Consider the following 16,308-nt stretch of genomic DNA (forward strand, 5'->3'; position numbering starts at 1 on the left):
ACTATTCAGGGTTGCAATTGTTGCTATATGGGAGAACTCCAAGGAGTTGATCTATGTCAACATCCCTCACAACAGGTAGGGAAATTCTTTAACCAGCCGAAAGATCCATCCATCAAGTCTTCTAAAGTTAGCCAAAATATCATCTCTACCCTGTGGCCATGCAGGTAAATTTATCACAAGCCAACAACAAAATGAGAAGATAATACCCGATGCCCACCCTTGCAAAAAAATGTGTAAATAGCCCGGGAGAGCGAGCGCGTTGAGTTTACAAGTCGGCCACAGTTTGCCTGTGACCCCCCAAATGTAACCTGGGGCATATTGGGGCAAAGTTGATTGAGCCTATTGTTAGAAGTATGCCAGGTGACAGCACCAGCGCTGTGTAACTATCTATCATTCGTATTTATCTACTGCAAATTTCAACGAAACCTCGGCATGGCCTGTAGGGAATCAAATTTAAAACGCCATTTGCAATAGCTGCCATGTATCTTATTTGTTAAGTGTATACATTATAGTATGCAGAAATTGTCAAATGTGTACAAGGCAGCTATCGCAGATTGGGGCCATCTTAAAGTGCGAAAAGGCCTATCTGTAATAGCTGCCAGGTGTATATTTGTTTAGGTGTACACATTATAGTGTGCAGAAATTGTCAAATGTCTACAAGGCAGCTATTCCAGATTGGGCCATCTTAACCATTGATATTATGCTCTATGATGGTTATTCTATTTTATAGGGCAGGAGATATTTTATCCAGTTTTCAAATGTGGCACGACTGAGGTTGCTGCTCAGTGCTGCGTGATCAAATGCAAAATATAGGGAGCCGACTCGAGCTACCATAGTAATGATAATATAGTTTGTTTAGATAGCACTGTTACGAATTTGATCACAGCCATCAGGATTTGTAATCAACAACGAATACACCGTATGCAAACCAGGAGGCCTACTAGATTTTGTTTTCACACCACGTTTCAAATAATAATAATTTCAATATTTGTTTGTGTGTCAAACAAAATTCTAAATTTATATATCTGAGAAATCCATTGGTTTATATTATGTTTATGATTTATGGCGTCTAATTCTAGGATGGGTGAAATACGAATACCATGTGCGTGACAAGGCGAGATATGTTTGATCTCCCTGCCTACATTTTTGCATGTGTTTGTGTGTCTATATTAAAGGGGAATGTTCCTAATGGTAGCCTCATCCCCACTGTCATTCCCACCATCTTCAGGTAGAAATGGCGATTTCGGAAATGTTAGTATTAATCCGGGTTATAAACCTTATTATTTCATATATTGGGCTGGAAATATGGTTTGGTTGCTTGAGCAATTACCATATTTTCTATTTTCTAATTAAAGCCTCCCTCTAATAAATGTGAAATGTCCCCACCAATTTTCAACAAAACTGTTTTATAAATGCTGTCGAAATACATATTGTTATTGACAGTGTTTACAGTATTTGTTGAAATTCCTTATTGTTAGTGGAGCACCACAGCACTGCCAGATGGTACTAACGATTTCCTTTATTTGTGGCTCAAATGATTTCACGATATGTTGCTGGTGTGCAAAAAAGCTCAAAAAGTAACAGTGACAGGCACAAAACGCATTGTTCTCTGCCATGTCCACACATACACTGAATGCAGACACAACATGGCATGGCATGTAGGTTATTTATTTATGAATCCTCAGCTCAAGTGTGGCCAACTTTTAATTACAGTCTGAATACACCTGTAGAAACAGTGTGTAGGAGTGATGGAATCTGATCATCTTCCTTTAAACCATATGACAGGGTTCGAGGTTTGAGTACGGTTTTACTGCCAAAATGGGGGAAAAATGAAGTTCATGTTAACATAACATTATACATGTTTTCTGGACTAGAATTTTGTGCTGAGTCCATTTCTGAAGTTTTTAATACACAGGGTATCACCATTTTAAAGATATGTAACAAATTCTAAGCGCATGTTGTTTTTAAGAAGAATCCTGGGAGTCTACTTGGAACACAACTGTATTTAAAAAAAGTTACAGAGCATTATTACTTCAGTTAAGTTGTTTTGAATCTATAAATATGTTAAACAAACTATAAAGACTGCTTAAACACTGTTCTCATGTATGAAAATGAAATGATGTTGGTACTGAGGCCCTGTATTCCTATATATTTAGTAAACATATAGCGGTCAGGTTTGGTGTCAAGACAATAAATCTATTGATGTCTAAACTCATAAAGAAATGATGTTCTTAAAGTGTTAATGTATAACTGATTACCTTTACACAATCTTAAAATGTTTATACTGAAGCATAGCACTTTATTCACCCCTGACATCAGAAATGGCTTGTTGATAGCGCAACTGAATATTGTGTGATCTAGCAGCATGGGCTGCATCAACTTTTTTTGATAAATGGTTGATGTGATGAGCTGGTACAGAACTAAAGTTCTCTTCACCATACCACTTGACTATTACTTGATTCTGATTCAGTTTTCTCAGGATAGAACTTCAGATAGATGTTCAGGTACATCAGTTGGGGAAATGACTTTAGCTGGATACCAGTAGCAACCATGCTTTGCCCATACTACATCTCCCGGTGTGAAAGATTCTTCATCATCGGTGGTCGTATTATCATCAGATCATCCCTTTATAATTACATATTTGAGGGCACAACATGAAAGGCATTGACTGCTCTTCCTGGAATAACTTTTATGGGTGTGACCTTTGGGTTTAAGGGGGTGATACATCAGAAAAATGGCGTGAACCTCAAAATGGGGCAAAATCTGAGTCGTAAAAAAAATTATTTTGAAAAAAGTATACATGGCATCATTCCACAAATCTAATCGATTGTGGGGATTGGTAGAGTGCACAATCGTTCAACTTTTCAGAGCTGTACCTCCATAAGTTTTTCCGAAATAATTTTTTTTACAATTTGCCATATTTTTTTCACGCTTAGGGGTATGGGTAACATTTTTGCAATTTTCTTCAATTTTTCTTTTTTTAAGGAAGTTAAAATTATTATCAGTGTGTGGCAAATTGAAATATCATTAAAATGAGGGGTTAATGAGGTCTCTAGCCTCTTTAGATCAAATGTTATGGCGAAACTAAGATAAAAATCTCTCGAAAATGACCTTTTTTGGGCTTCGTTTTTGGCTCTGAGCGGAGCTTATCAGTGCCTTTGTCATGCAACTAACTAGCATTCATTTTCAGGCCACAATACGCTGTTGGTTTTTATGCTAAGGATCATTTAATGACTGATATGAAGGCTTAAGTTTCGCTTTCTAAGTTTGGCTAAGTTATTTTTGAATCGATTGCACTCCAGATTTTATTGAAATTCAGGCGATAAAAGTATTATTTTTTTTTAAAAAGACCAAAATAGTCACGATAATCGAGTTATATCTTGGTTCCCTGTGTGTGCTAGAGATTATTCTGGTCTGTATAATTTAAGATGCGTAATACAGACGGAAACCAATGGAGGTACATTTCTTAAGATTTAGTTCAGATCAGAAATATTTTGACTACTTCTTAACTTTTCTTCACTATTTCTTTATAATTTCAATAAAGAGATAGGTAAGGAATGTCAAAAATAGTCAAGAACATGTCTGAATCTTGAATAAATCCCGAATAAATCTGAACAAATGACTTTTCTGGGGACTATTTGGCTTGCGCAAGTGCAGTACGAAAGCACTGTGCCGATTTTTTGTTAAAGGTCACGTTTTTACCGATAAGCTGCGATGCTCAACAAACTTCGTACTTTTCTATGAGGCTATTTTGAACCAATAAATCGATTAGTTTTTCTTGATTGATGACATCACCATTTCTGAACCAATCAGCAAACAGTTTTGTGTGATTGATCGATTCTTGCAGTAGTCTCCACAGCAGCCAGTTTGGTTCCGCCCTTCCACACAAACATTTTTGTGGAGGGAGCGTAACCAAACTGGCTGCATAGGAGACTAAGTTCACTGACCCACTGACCTTGCAAACTCAACCACAGAGAGCTACGGTGCATAATCGAGGTGAAAATACGCTAGTTTGTTTACATGAGCTCATGAGCTTCTGGTAAATGTCATTCCGAAGCATTTACGAGCATTTATTAATATTTTTTTAATTAAATATAAAGATGTTTATTTAAGTTATTTGTAAAATTCAGCGATGGACTTAATCTAGAAGTGGTTTGATTTTAGTTGTAAACGCTGGACTCGACCGGCATGACAAGTTCAACATGTGAAGTTCCAAATTCGGAAGCCATGTACTACTATTCCATGTAATGTGGGTCTCACACGCATACCGAACTGCTCCGAGGTTATACTGACTACTAGATTGTCTACTTTTGTACTTTCGTAAGTGATGAAATTGAAGAAAAAATCATGAAGTGAAATCTATCAGAAATAAACACTGATGTGATGTAGGCTAGTCCTGCTTAATCGGAGTACAGCATCCAGGCAGATCCAGATCCGAACAGAACTTACGATTGTTCGGTTGGACCGGTTCAACACACATGACACAACAGACATGTCAGGACAGAACAGTTTTGGTGTTTACAAAAAATGCAAATGATCTCAAGTCACAAAAAATTTGTTATAAAATTTCATTTATTGTCTCGCCTCAGTATTTCTGTCTGTCCGGGGGTGTGGATGTCCGTGTGTCCGTCCGGAGCTGTATCTGGGGAACTGTAAGACCTACGGGGGCGCTACTTGGTGGGAGGAAGGTTATCTAAGTTTGCTCCGTAATTGTATGTTTTCGGTGAAAAATAATGCAAATTAACATAGCTAATTTGCATAATTTATGCGAAAATCAGCGCAAATTGATAAAATTTCATTTCTGAACTTTGTTCAGGATGGGACTTAGTAATCACTATTTCCGTCTGTGTGTGGGGAAGGGATGTCCGAATGTCCGTCCGGAGCTGTATCTGGGGAACCGTAAGACCTACGGGGACGCTACTTGGTGGGAGGAAGGGTATCCAAGTTTGCTCCGTAATCATATGTTTTCGGTGAAAATATGCAAATTAACATAGCTAATTTGCATAATTTATGCGAATATCAGCGCAAGTTGATAGCGGCGCATGGTAACGAAACCTTGTGACAGGAATGATACACACCTGCTGATCACCTGATTAGTTTTTGGCGAAAAGTATGCGCATTTAGTTGTTAAGTTGCATAATTTATGCGGAACGCTTCTACAAAATGGTTGGAAATCTGAAGAAATCCGCCTTGTGAAGCTGTTTCTGGGGATCCGTAAGAATGCTAAGCCCTATGATGATGAAACGTGGTGGGGGTAGCATGACCAGAGGATCTCGACCTGATTCGATTTTCAGCGCAAAATATGGTAATTACCTACCTAATTTGCATAATTTATGCATAATATGCAAAAACCTTTTTCTCGGAGACTAGGGGTCGCACGTTCTTCAAACTTGGTGGGCGGGTGCATCTTGACCCCAGACAGAACAAGTTTGTATTGGTTAGTGGGTGAAGGTCACTCGAGGTCATCCAGGGGTCATCTAAGGTCAACTTACTACAAACTGTCGTATGGGCATGAAACTTGGTGGGTACAGTTAACATTTAGAGTCAAATTTTCTGACGGTCATTTTGGGGTCATCCGAGGTCACTTAGGGGTCATCCGAGGTCACTTAGGGGTCATCCGAGGTCAAATTACTAAAAACTGTCGTATGAGCATGAAACTTGATGGATACACTTAACATTATGAGTCAAATTTTCGGACGGTTATTTCGGGGTCATCTGAGCTCACAAGGGGTCATCTGAGGTCAAATTTCTAAAAACTCATATGGGCATGAAACTTGGTGGGTACAGTCAACATTTAGAGTCAAATTATCGGACGGTCATTTCGGGGTCATCCGAGGTCACCAAGGGGTCACCTGAGGTCAAATTACTAAAAACTTGTATGGGCATGAAACTTGGTGGGTACACTTAACATTTAGAGTCAAATTTTTAGACGGTTATTTCGGGTCATCTGAGGTCACCAAGGGTCATCTGAGGTCAAATTACTAAAACTGTTGTATGGGCATGAAACTTTGTGGGTACAGTCAACATTTAGAGTCAAATTTTTGGATGGTCATTTCGGGGTCATCCGAGGTCACCCAGGGGTCATCTAAGGTTAAGTTACTAAAAACTCGCATGGGCATGAAACTTGGTGGGTACAGTCAACAATTCAAGCCAAATTTTTGAATGTCATTTTGGGGTCATCCAAGGTCACTCAGGGGTCATCTGTGGTCAAATTACTAAAACCTCATGTGGATATGAAACTTATTGATGGATGTATTATGCTCTGCAAATAAGATATAGCTACCAACCAGCAAGATGTATGATTGCATGTGATCTGGCACATACAATGTATATGATTTCACCTGTTGCACATTCGACTGCAATTACTTTCACATTCAAAAAAGCACAGAGCCACAGCGCCATTGGTGCTCTTGTTTCACTTTCAAGTTCAACTTTATCCGGGTATGGTATACAAAGTAAGCGATGAAATCAATTAAAAACAGTTTTATTTGAACAAATAAACCATCAGGTAATACAAAATAACAGAGAAAGACAACATTTATCTATATAGTAGAAAATATTAGGGATTAAAAATTAATGGTGAATTTTTTTTTCACCTAAAACTGGTCATTTTCAGTAAAAAATGGCCATAAATCCATGTTTAACCCAATTTTTTTCACACATTTGGCAGTGAAACCGTACTCAAACCTCGAACCCTGTCATATAATGTGTTACTAAGGAGTTTCATAATGAAGAATACACACAGATTATATCTAGGGCAGCCCTTGACTTGACTGTCAGTCACCTTGATTAATTATCAGTTAATTATTTCCTGAATCACCATTATTAAGCTCAAATTAGTTTGACTTTACACAGATATGTAAGGAATCTGGACATTTTTGTATTCCGCTTATCTTGTTAATTATTTCCTGAATTACGGTAAATTAGTTTGACTTTAATATACAGAGATGTACAGAGATTTAAGGAATCTGGACATTTTTGTATTCCGCTTATCTTGTTAATTATTTCCTGAATTACGGTAAATTAGTTTGACTTTAATATACAGAGATGTACAGAGATTTAAGGAATCTGGACATTTTTGTATTCCGCTTATCTTGTTAATTATTTCCTGAATTACGGTAAATTAGTTTGACTTTATACAGAGATGTACAGAGATTTAAGGAATCTGGACATTTTTGTATTCCGGGGATAATGGCGCCATAAAAACCGAAATGGGTGTGGGTATAATGTTTTTCAATTTCTCTTTTTTATGCGGAAATTTTTAATGAAAGCAAGATATTTCAGTGTAAGAAAAAAGAAAAAAAATTAAGGGGTGATACCGCTTTAACAGTGTGGTTCCCAGCTGAGCCCCCATAAACGCACACCTCACGGTCACCTCTCCAAGGGTCAGGTCGATTTTCAGGAAGTGGATCTGTTCACCTACTGTACTAATATCTCCGTTCATAACAATGTCAATCAAATACCATAGAATGAATTAATTGATCAATCAGAATCAATTGATCGGAGCGAGTAAGTGGGTGTTTGCATGACAGAAGGGTAAGGAAGTTTGACAAGTGTAGGTGTCATTTTGTGGGTTTTGTTTAGGCTACATTATATGCATATTTTGGTTTTGATTATGTGCTCATAAATGCATGAAATCGTTTGATTTGTAATCTGAAATAATGTAAACAAGTAGGCGTATGAATTAGGTTACATGTATACAAATATAGTACAGTATGTAGGCTGACTATTGCTTCTTAGTTTTTACTACAATCAATTGCTCTTTAGTATATATTAATTAGCCACAGTCTTTGACCCTCCCGGACTATGATTATTTTATTATAAACAGCTGGTTAATTGTTTAATTGAATTGCAGAGACAATTTCTATTATACTTATTGTTTCCATAACCAGGTGATATGGCTGACAATAAAATAGAATATGGTATTATGATGATGTCATATAAGATCATAGGTAATCAAAAATAATTTGAAAGCTTGACCTTATAGAAAATGACACAGACAACGAAATATTAAATGATTTATGTTTGCATCTGCAGCCGACTTAATATATTTATGACGCAATTATTTAAAGCTCAGAAATATCCAGACTTCAAAAAAACCTTTTAGTCGTGCAATGACAACTTTGTTTTTTTGATTTTGAAAAGTCTTGGTTTACCTTTCATTCAATTTGAGAGAAAGTGCCTGTCAACTTGTCATGTGGGGGATAAAGATAAACAAAGAATAATTTCTGGTTGTGTTTATATTTGTGTTGAATTCACTTGTGTAAGACTTGGGCATGCTCCGTCTGAGATGGAAGGAGCTTCTAGGCACGGGGCCGCGAGTAAACATTTTAAGTAGGGCACTATTGACTAATTGAGCACTAATTTCGGAGGTCAACGATTATGAATATGTCATATCTTCATGCCATCTACATCTACGATGGCGCTTACATACACACTCGGTTAAATAACTGCTTTTATTACCGACAACAATCTAACCGTGAAATTAATCCCTTATGCTATAGTCATATTAGTTACATACTGATATTTTTATATAATGAATTGTTAATTTAAAGGGGATTTTTGTTTTAATAATGGGGGTACTTAAAAGTTTGAGACACCGGTTAAGAACGTATTTGAGTAGATGATATCGTGAGGTTTTCGTTAAACAAGTGTTGGTTTTGATGTGTTCTTCAGGTTAGGTGAGAGTAAGTGATTTGAATATGGATGAAATGGATATCTACATGTATTGTATACTCTTTCAAGTATGAATAATTGTAGGTAATTAAACAAAACACTTGTACTCAAATTACTGCTGCAAGAAGATGAATAAAAATATATAGACAGCACTCTAAAGTCCATTATGACGGAAGTAAAAACAAAGTTTTTGTCTGTTTGATGCATAATTTATTTTTTTCTCGCAAACTTTCAGTCTATATTTGTATGAGATGGATACACGAATAAAACATTTTTTGGTTGAAATGATGCTTGTGGCATCTTTGATTATGAAATGATAAATAAATGAATTTTGAATATCAGAGAATGTTTTAATGTCATGGAATGATTTAATATCAAGGATGTTTCTATAAACAAGAAATGATATTTGCATTTATGAGTACCCAATGTTATGTGTAAATTTAAAAGCTTTCGTAAAGGTGGGTGGACAGATTTTTTCATATTCTGTTTTTTATCTTACATTGAGGCCTACCATTAAAAGAATCCGTTTTCCAAATTTCATGTTGTATTGCTCCATCGATTTTGAGAAGCAAAAACCTGTATAATACCCCATAGGATAGTTAGTACATACAATGTACTTCCGGTGGTGGTTTAAAACTTTTTACCATGTTTTTCTTCACATCATCTAAACTAAACATATCCGGGCGTGTATATTTGCTAGGGTTACTTATGAAGTTATGAGAAGATCATGAGATTTCTCCTGAATCTAAGATCGCAGTTTTGATGATTAAAAATGGTAGATGAGGCTGTTGATCTGATCACACACCTTTAAAAGGTGTGCACTGTTCAGATGGTCATCAAATTCTTGAGGATCTGTATACTCGAGAATTGCGATTCCTTATTCAATCCATGAGAGCATGTACACACGACTCCCTTTTAAGCCTGGAATCCTTGAGTTTTGCAATGCCTGATGATGTCAGTTCTGGAATTTAATTACAATCGGAAGCTTACTGTGACCCATCTATGATCTAGTGGCGTGCTGAATTGAGCCGTATAAAAAACCCAAGGTCATAGGTTGAGCTCAACACTCAATTGCAATATAATATCGTTCACACGGTGGTAGCACTCGAGGACCACTTGGGGAAATTGTGATATCCCCTAAATTTATTGGGGATAAATTTGAGGGCAAACTTAAGGATTGGAATGCTCGACACAGTTCACACGGCGGATTTCCACAAGTTTTTGCTCGAGAATTGCTGCGCTTAAGCTAAAATCCAGTGTGTGGACAAACCTGATATGATCTAGGAAGAACACCCATGATTGATTGTTTATTATTCATAAATGTAGGGGGACAAGTCAAAATATGATCAATCAAAAAAAATAGATTTAAATCTGTCAGAGTTGTGTATTGAGTAAGATATTTAAAGCTGGTATTTTGTTTATTGAGTTAAGACCAGTCTGGTTTATACCATAAATGGATACCATCAGCCTCCCTGTGACAGGTTGGAGTGGTTTGAGAGAAATGAACGCATCCATGCTTGATGAGGAGGATGAAACCATAGATCATCTGATCTATGATGAAACAAAAGATGATATCATCATGCTAGAATTAACCTATACCAATTTTAGTAACAAACTTGTGCATCTCCTCCTTCAAGCAACTTTAGCTGTCAATCTTTTTTTATATGTATTGTACTGTTTGTACATAATATTGTTAAGTCAAGTGAATGCCGATCTGTGAAACAATACGAGACTCTGAGAGAAACTGAATTGGTAGGTTGCTTTCTGTTCATACCTGCATCTGACTGCCATCAGTAATGCCAACACCTTGTGTCAATTCACCATGTTTTTGTACTGAAAAGTTTTGGCAATACTGATGGTCATTTATAGCCAACAAATGAGGACACACTCTTGTTTTTCACATTTAAACAGTGGACCTCTGCAATGGGGAACCGTCATCGGTACAAGAAGGTCTGCAAACGACCGCAATTGCATGTGTATAAATGTATTTGTGATTTGCCGTATGTCAATTGAGTACGGATTTAGACGACTGCGTTTGCATATAGTCCTAAACGGCGTTCATGTTTGGAGGCGATTACATATGGGGATGTGTGTAGGGGTGGGTGGGGTAGGGTGGGTGTCCCAGCTTATCTGTAGTATTCCAGTCCATATTCACATTCAATAAAGAAAAGCACAAGTCAAAATATAGAATTTCAAAGTTGAGGTGTTGTTAACCAAAAATCAGCTGAACTTCATATTTGATTTCTTCTTGCCAAATGTTATTAAATGAAGCGACATCATCCTTTTCTATCTGCACCATTGAAAGCTCTGTAGTGTCGTAATATAGTGCTTACATGCAAACAACGAATTTGAAGTATTATAATATAGTTCACTCAACTAAGAAACTGTCTACATACTATTCTCAACCAAAAGAAGCTAGCCTCCATATCTGTTTAGTGTGTTTTGGAATGATGATCGTGCTCATTGATTTTTGCAGTCAAACATACCATGATACGCCTAAGGACACATATACCCGTACACAAAGTTATGCCCTTTAAATTCTCTCACTTTATATATGCTATCATATTTTTCACAACTCGAGAAAGTGCTCTAGTTCTGAGATCCCTAAGCTTGATTTTTCATAGTGATAAAAACTGCGACTCGCAGCTCATCCTGTCAAAGACTAAATGAGGTGATAGTTGACAGTTCCTGAGGTGATCGTCTGTAGTCACTATTTATTTAAGGAAGAAAATTTGACTATTTTTTTTAGAGCTTTTTAATGCAGAGTATAGATTTTGTAATTCGTATGATGTATAGCATTGATTGGTAATACTATAATACTCAACAGCCTTGTAGGCTCTGCCGAGGAACCTCTGTGTGCAAGATTCTTAGCTGTCAGCGACCAGTCAATAGAAATCAGGGAAAGGTCATGATAAACCCACAAGAGCTGTTTGTCTTTTTATTTGATTTAAAAATATAATTAAAGCACTTGGATGGTTGTTATTAGCTCTTTGAAGATGAATTTAGATCTCTGTATCTCTAATGATATTGGGTAGATGAGGAGTTTTTCAATAATATAGTGCTTGAGGTTTTCTTGTGTAATAAAATATGACCTGTCCCTTAGTATTAGGGGTTCAACCAACCAATGTTGCCTATTGCAGTGTTGCTGGAGATATACAGTGGATCTCATTATTCAAGGTGGAATCAATGTGGTCTACAGTACACTTGATGTATGGATGTATGTATGGACAAAAAAGAGAATGAAGTTTCATCGTCATAGGGGCCAACGACAAGGGCGTTTGGCAAACAAAATGTGTTGGTATTAAATATTTCGCTGAAGTATTAAAAAGCTGATCAATGATGTTACAAACCTAGGATTAAGTGTATGTTGCAATTTTGTGAAAGGATGAGGGGAAGCGATGGATTTTCGGGCAAAATGTGGACAAGAATTGGGTACAGAAAGTCAGAAAACCCTATGTGTGCTTCAACATGTACATGTATACGTATACTTCAGTATCACATGCAAAGCATACTTGTGTCATGTTCTTTATGGTGTCAAACGCAGAGAGTTACGCTAGATTTTTCCTGTACACAATGGAGGGTGTTCATGAACCTACAATTGGGGACTGTCTTTTTAAACCCAATTTTTGGTTATAATCATCAGTGGACTGGGTAACCCAAAACATTTTCAAGGGTCATTATGGCCCTAAAGTTTGAATACTAGTATCTACAGCCCAACATTGGTAACCATAGATCTTCAATGTTTTTTTTGAAGATCAATGGCCAATTGTCAAGCAAGGCTAAAGATGTCAGCCACCAGGGTTCCTACAAACATAGCCTACAAATATTTTGGCAGGGATGTTTACAGGATTAATCCTGTAAACCTGTAATATGAGGAATTAAATGAACTTGAAGTTGTGGCATATTAACTGATTGGCAAATGTGCTAAACAAATTGTACATGTGAAATTGTCACTACCACAGAGAATTAAGAGGCATTATCTGCATGCATTAAAGCAGTTGGTTATTATTGTAGTCCTTTCTCCTTAAAATGCACTCTCTCCGCACTGTCGTTCTTTTCTACCAAACAATCGTACCGTTAATAATAAACTTATGTTTGTCTTATCGTGTGTGAATGACTTCTTAGGGTAATGACAACATAAACATACAGCAAATATTTTACATTTCTTTTGCTCTGATGGGTTTATTGAATTGTTTATTAAGTATCAGTGCATGAAGATATTGACAAATAACAACAAAAATAATAATAAGTAATTGATATTGACCACCAAACAAAAAAATAAGCGTTCAAACGATAATACAAAGGGCTATAAATGGTTGCTCTATTTATCAGTTGTTTTGACCAAAATCTATCTACAGCTCAGCCGGCCATTGTCAATTACCATGTGTATAGTAGGTAAGAGCTTTCTAAGGTAATTAATGCTACGTTTTTCAAGCCATATGATTTATGAGTCACGAATGTTTCAAGAAATGTTAGAGGCTTATCGTGTGTGTTGGATGGAGTACTATGTCATCCTAGCTAGTGTTTTGCCGGTATCAGGCTAATTACATTACGGCCATGATTTACCTTTTTTGAAACCGTCCTTGCATTGATATCGATGAAAATTAATGGGAAATATGAGCACTTTCAGGAGCCGCATCATTGTATAATTGGGTTTCTAACTTACCCAGAGAAAATCAATCTGTTAATTTGCTGTCATGGATATTTTGGTTCATTTCTGCTTTTATTACAGATCCAATATTGAGATGATATGGTTCGAGAACAATGACTTGATGATCAATAGTAGAACTAGTTCACCAAGTACGTACCGGTGAATCTTGGAATTGATGTAAGTACAGAATCATTAGCTATGTTAATGGTGCCTATGGCTACTGTCGCCTTCATGTTACAGTTTTGTATAAAATGTCAAAATCCTTTTAATTAAATCTAGTAATAATGAGAAGAAAAAAGTTATTTAACCACCCTTTTTTACAATTATTGGGGAGGCCAGTTATGGCCCATGTGCAATATGCAACTCGAATACCTGGGGAAAACTGGCAAAGGGGATCAGATTCATAGCCTGGAAGCTATGTGTAATGCATCTGTGGTTACCTTTGAATTGCTAGGGCTCGAACTTGGGACCTCTGGTTCAAAGTCGAGGGCACGGTGGCTCAGTGGTTACGGCCTTGGACTCATAATCTGAGAGCTTGCTCAACGTGTGTGGGTTCGATTCCCTGTCCCACCACCGTGTTGCGCCTTGGGCAAGGCGCTTTGCCTCGCTTGCCTCACCCCACCCAGGTGCAATGGGAAGCTGTTAGGGGTAGTCACAGTCGTTGTACTGATGGACCCTCACGGCACTTGTAGGCTGCAAACGTGGTTCGACATATTCCAATGACGGCGGAATAAATGTAAAGCGCTTTGAGGCTGTTTACGGCATAAAGCGCTATATAAATATCTACATTTATTTATTTTATTTATTTTAAAGTGAGAACAGTCACTAAACCGACTTTCCCTTTACCGTTGTGTTAATATAGTTCTCGACAGTCATTTGGTGAAATTTAACTATGCTGACTGCAAAACTTTACTGGAGTCATATCACAATTTGTGTAAAGTTGATATTTTATCAATAGAACCATGGTTTCTTAGTTAAAAAGGAAAATAAAGATGAATTAGAATAAAAATACTTCTCATACTAAAATTTTGTTAAGGAAACAATTCTTGGTGTTTAACCTATTTGCCTAATTGGTACTAGTAATGATGTAGCCGACTTTATTTCAAGATAATTGGGAAAAGCAAGTACCATGTTGCGCATGGGAAAATGTAGTGGTACAATAAGCTATAGCTTAAAGTTTCAACTTCAAAAGTACAGATGTACCCTATGTCCCCCAATGTGACTTTTGTTGAGATATGGTTGACTTATGTGCTAATCACCATTATCAACAAAAGGTGCATAAAAACTTGTCATTCTCCCTTGGCTTAACACACATTCATTTTAACAATCACGTCAATTTCATTTAGCTTCTCGGCCGTATCCTTATTATTGAAAGGGAAATCTATCCTTTGAATTCTGTGCAAAAGCGCTTTTGTGCTTGACATCCATGATGTAGCATTAATGCACTTTTTGTATTGTTATTTCCATTGTGGGAGAGATTTAGTCATCCATAATTTGAAAGAATGAAACTGATGCCATACTTTATAGAAGTGCCATCTCACGTTATCGTGACAAGTTCATTGTGAAACGCTCTGGTATAATTAATACTGGTAGAAATATAATGTTATATACTCATGATCCCGTTATGATCATCTACCAGTACACAATTCATTAAATCCCAATAGGTTTATACATTTAGAATGACCTTTGAGTATGTTGGGTACAAAAACTCATACTCTGCAATAAGGCTCTCATTTTCGGGAAATTCGGCTCCCGGGTACCCGAACTTTTTTTCGAGCGGGTACCCGGGTACCCGAAATTGCAAAATAAAAAAAAGCAAAAGCAAAAAAAAAAAAAAAAAAAAAAAAAATTTTTTTAAAATTTTTTTTCAAAGTTTTTTTTCGGTTTTGTTGTGTTTCTGTACCTATACCTAAATGCTAGGATCATGTTTGACCTAAAAAAAAATTGAATTTTGCACATTGTTTTGTGTTTTAATCTGAAAATTGATACATAGTTTTCATGTCATACTCTATTAATGATATCAAAATGCATGCAAATTCAATGCATTTTGATATCATTAATAGAGTATGACATGAAAACTATGTATCAATTTTCAGATTAAAACACAAAACAATGTGCAAAATTCAATTTTTTTTTTTTTTTTAGGTCAACCATGATCCTAGCATTTAGGTCTAGATCCAGAGACACTACAAAACCGAAAAAAAACTTTGAAATTAAAATTTTTTTTTTTTTTTTTTTAAATTAAATTTCGGGTACCGGGCAGGGAATTTCCTGCCCGGGTAATAGGATTATCGGGCGGGACTCGAATTCCCGGGACTCACTCAGAGCCTTACTCTGCAATGTGAGGTCGAACTTCGATCTTTGATTTTAAAATGGAGGATAATGAACTTTGCCATTGAAATGAGATCATTGGGCTATTCCAGTTGAAATCAATACACCCCCTATAGAAGATATTTCACACAGGGAGTGTGAATTTTGAATGGAGTCACTCACATTTAGTGCCGTCAGCTCTAAAATGAACTATTTCAGTTGAAATCCATACACCCTCTATGGAAGATATGACTTTAATCTTCCACACAGGGAGTGTGAATTTCAAATGGGTAACCTAAATGGGTGACTCCAGAGACACTACAAAACCGGGGAAAAACTTTGAAAAAAAATTAAAATTTTTTTTTTTTTTTAAATTAAATTTGGTACCCGGGCAGGGAATTTCCTGCCCGGGTAATAGGATTATCGGGCGGGACTCGAATTCCCGGGACTCACTCAGAGCCTTACTCTGCAATGTGAGGTCGAACTTCGATCTTTGATTTTAAAATGGAGGATAATGAACTTTGCCATTGAAATGAGATCATTGGGCTATTCCAGTTGAAATCAATACACCCCCTATAGAAGATATTTCACACAGGGAGTGTGAATTTTGAATGGAGTCACTCACATTTAGTGCCGTCAGCTCTAAAATGAACTATTTCAGTTGAAATCCA

At 36.7% G+C, this 16,308-nt stretch overlaps 1 protein-coding gene across 1 annotated transcript in view; it reads left to right on the forward strand.

Annotated features, from left to right (window-relative positions):
- The window catches only part of LOC140159578 (plexin-A2-like), a 348,956-nt gene that overhangs the window by 24,140 nt on the left and 308,508 nt on the right, over nucleotides 1-16,308 (forward strand). Inside the window, 1 exon segment of the mRNA XM_072183069.1 lies at nucleotides 13,409-13,504. The gene's annotated coding sequence lies outside the window, so the exon portion shown is untranslated.

This window comes from Amphiura filiformis, chromosome 8, assembly GCF_039555335.1.
Source record: "Amphiura filiformis chromosome 8, Afil_fr2py, whole genome shotgun sequence".
In the NCBI taxonomy this organism is placed as follows: Eukaryota; Metazoa; Echinodermata; class Ophiuroidea; order Amphilepidida; family Amphiuridae; genus Amphiura; species Amphiura filiformis.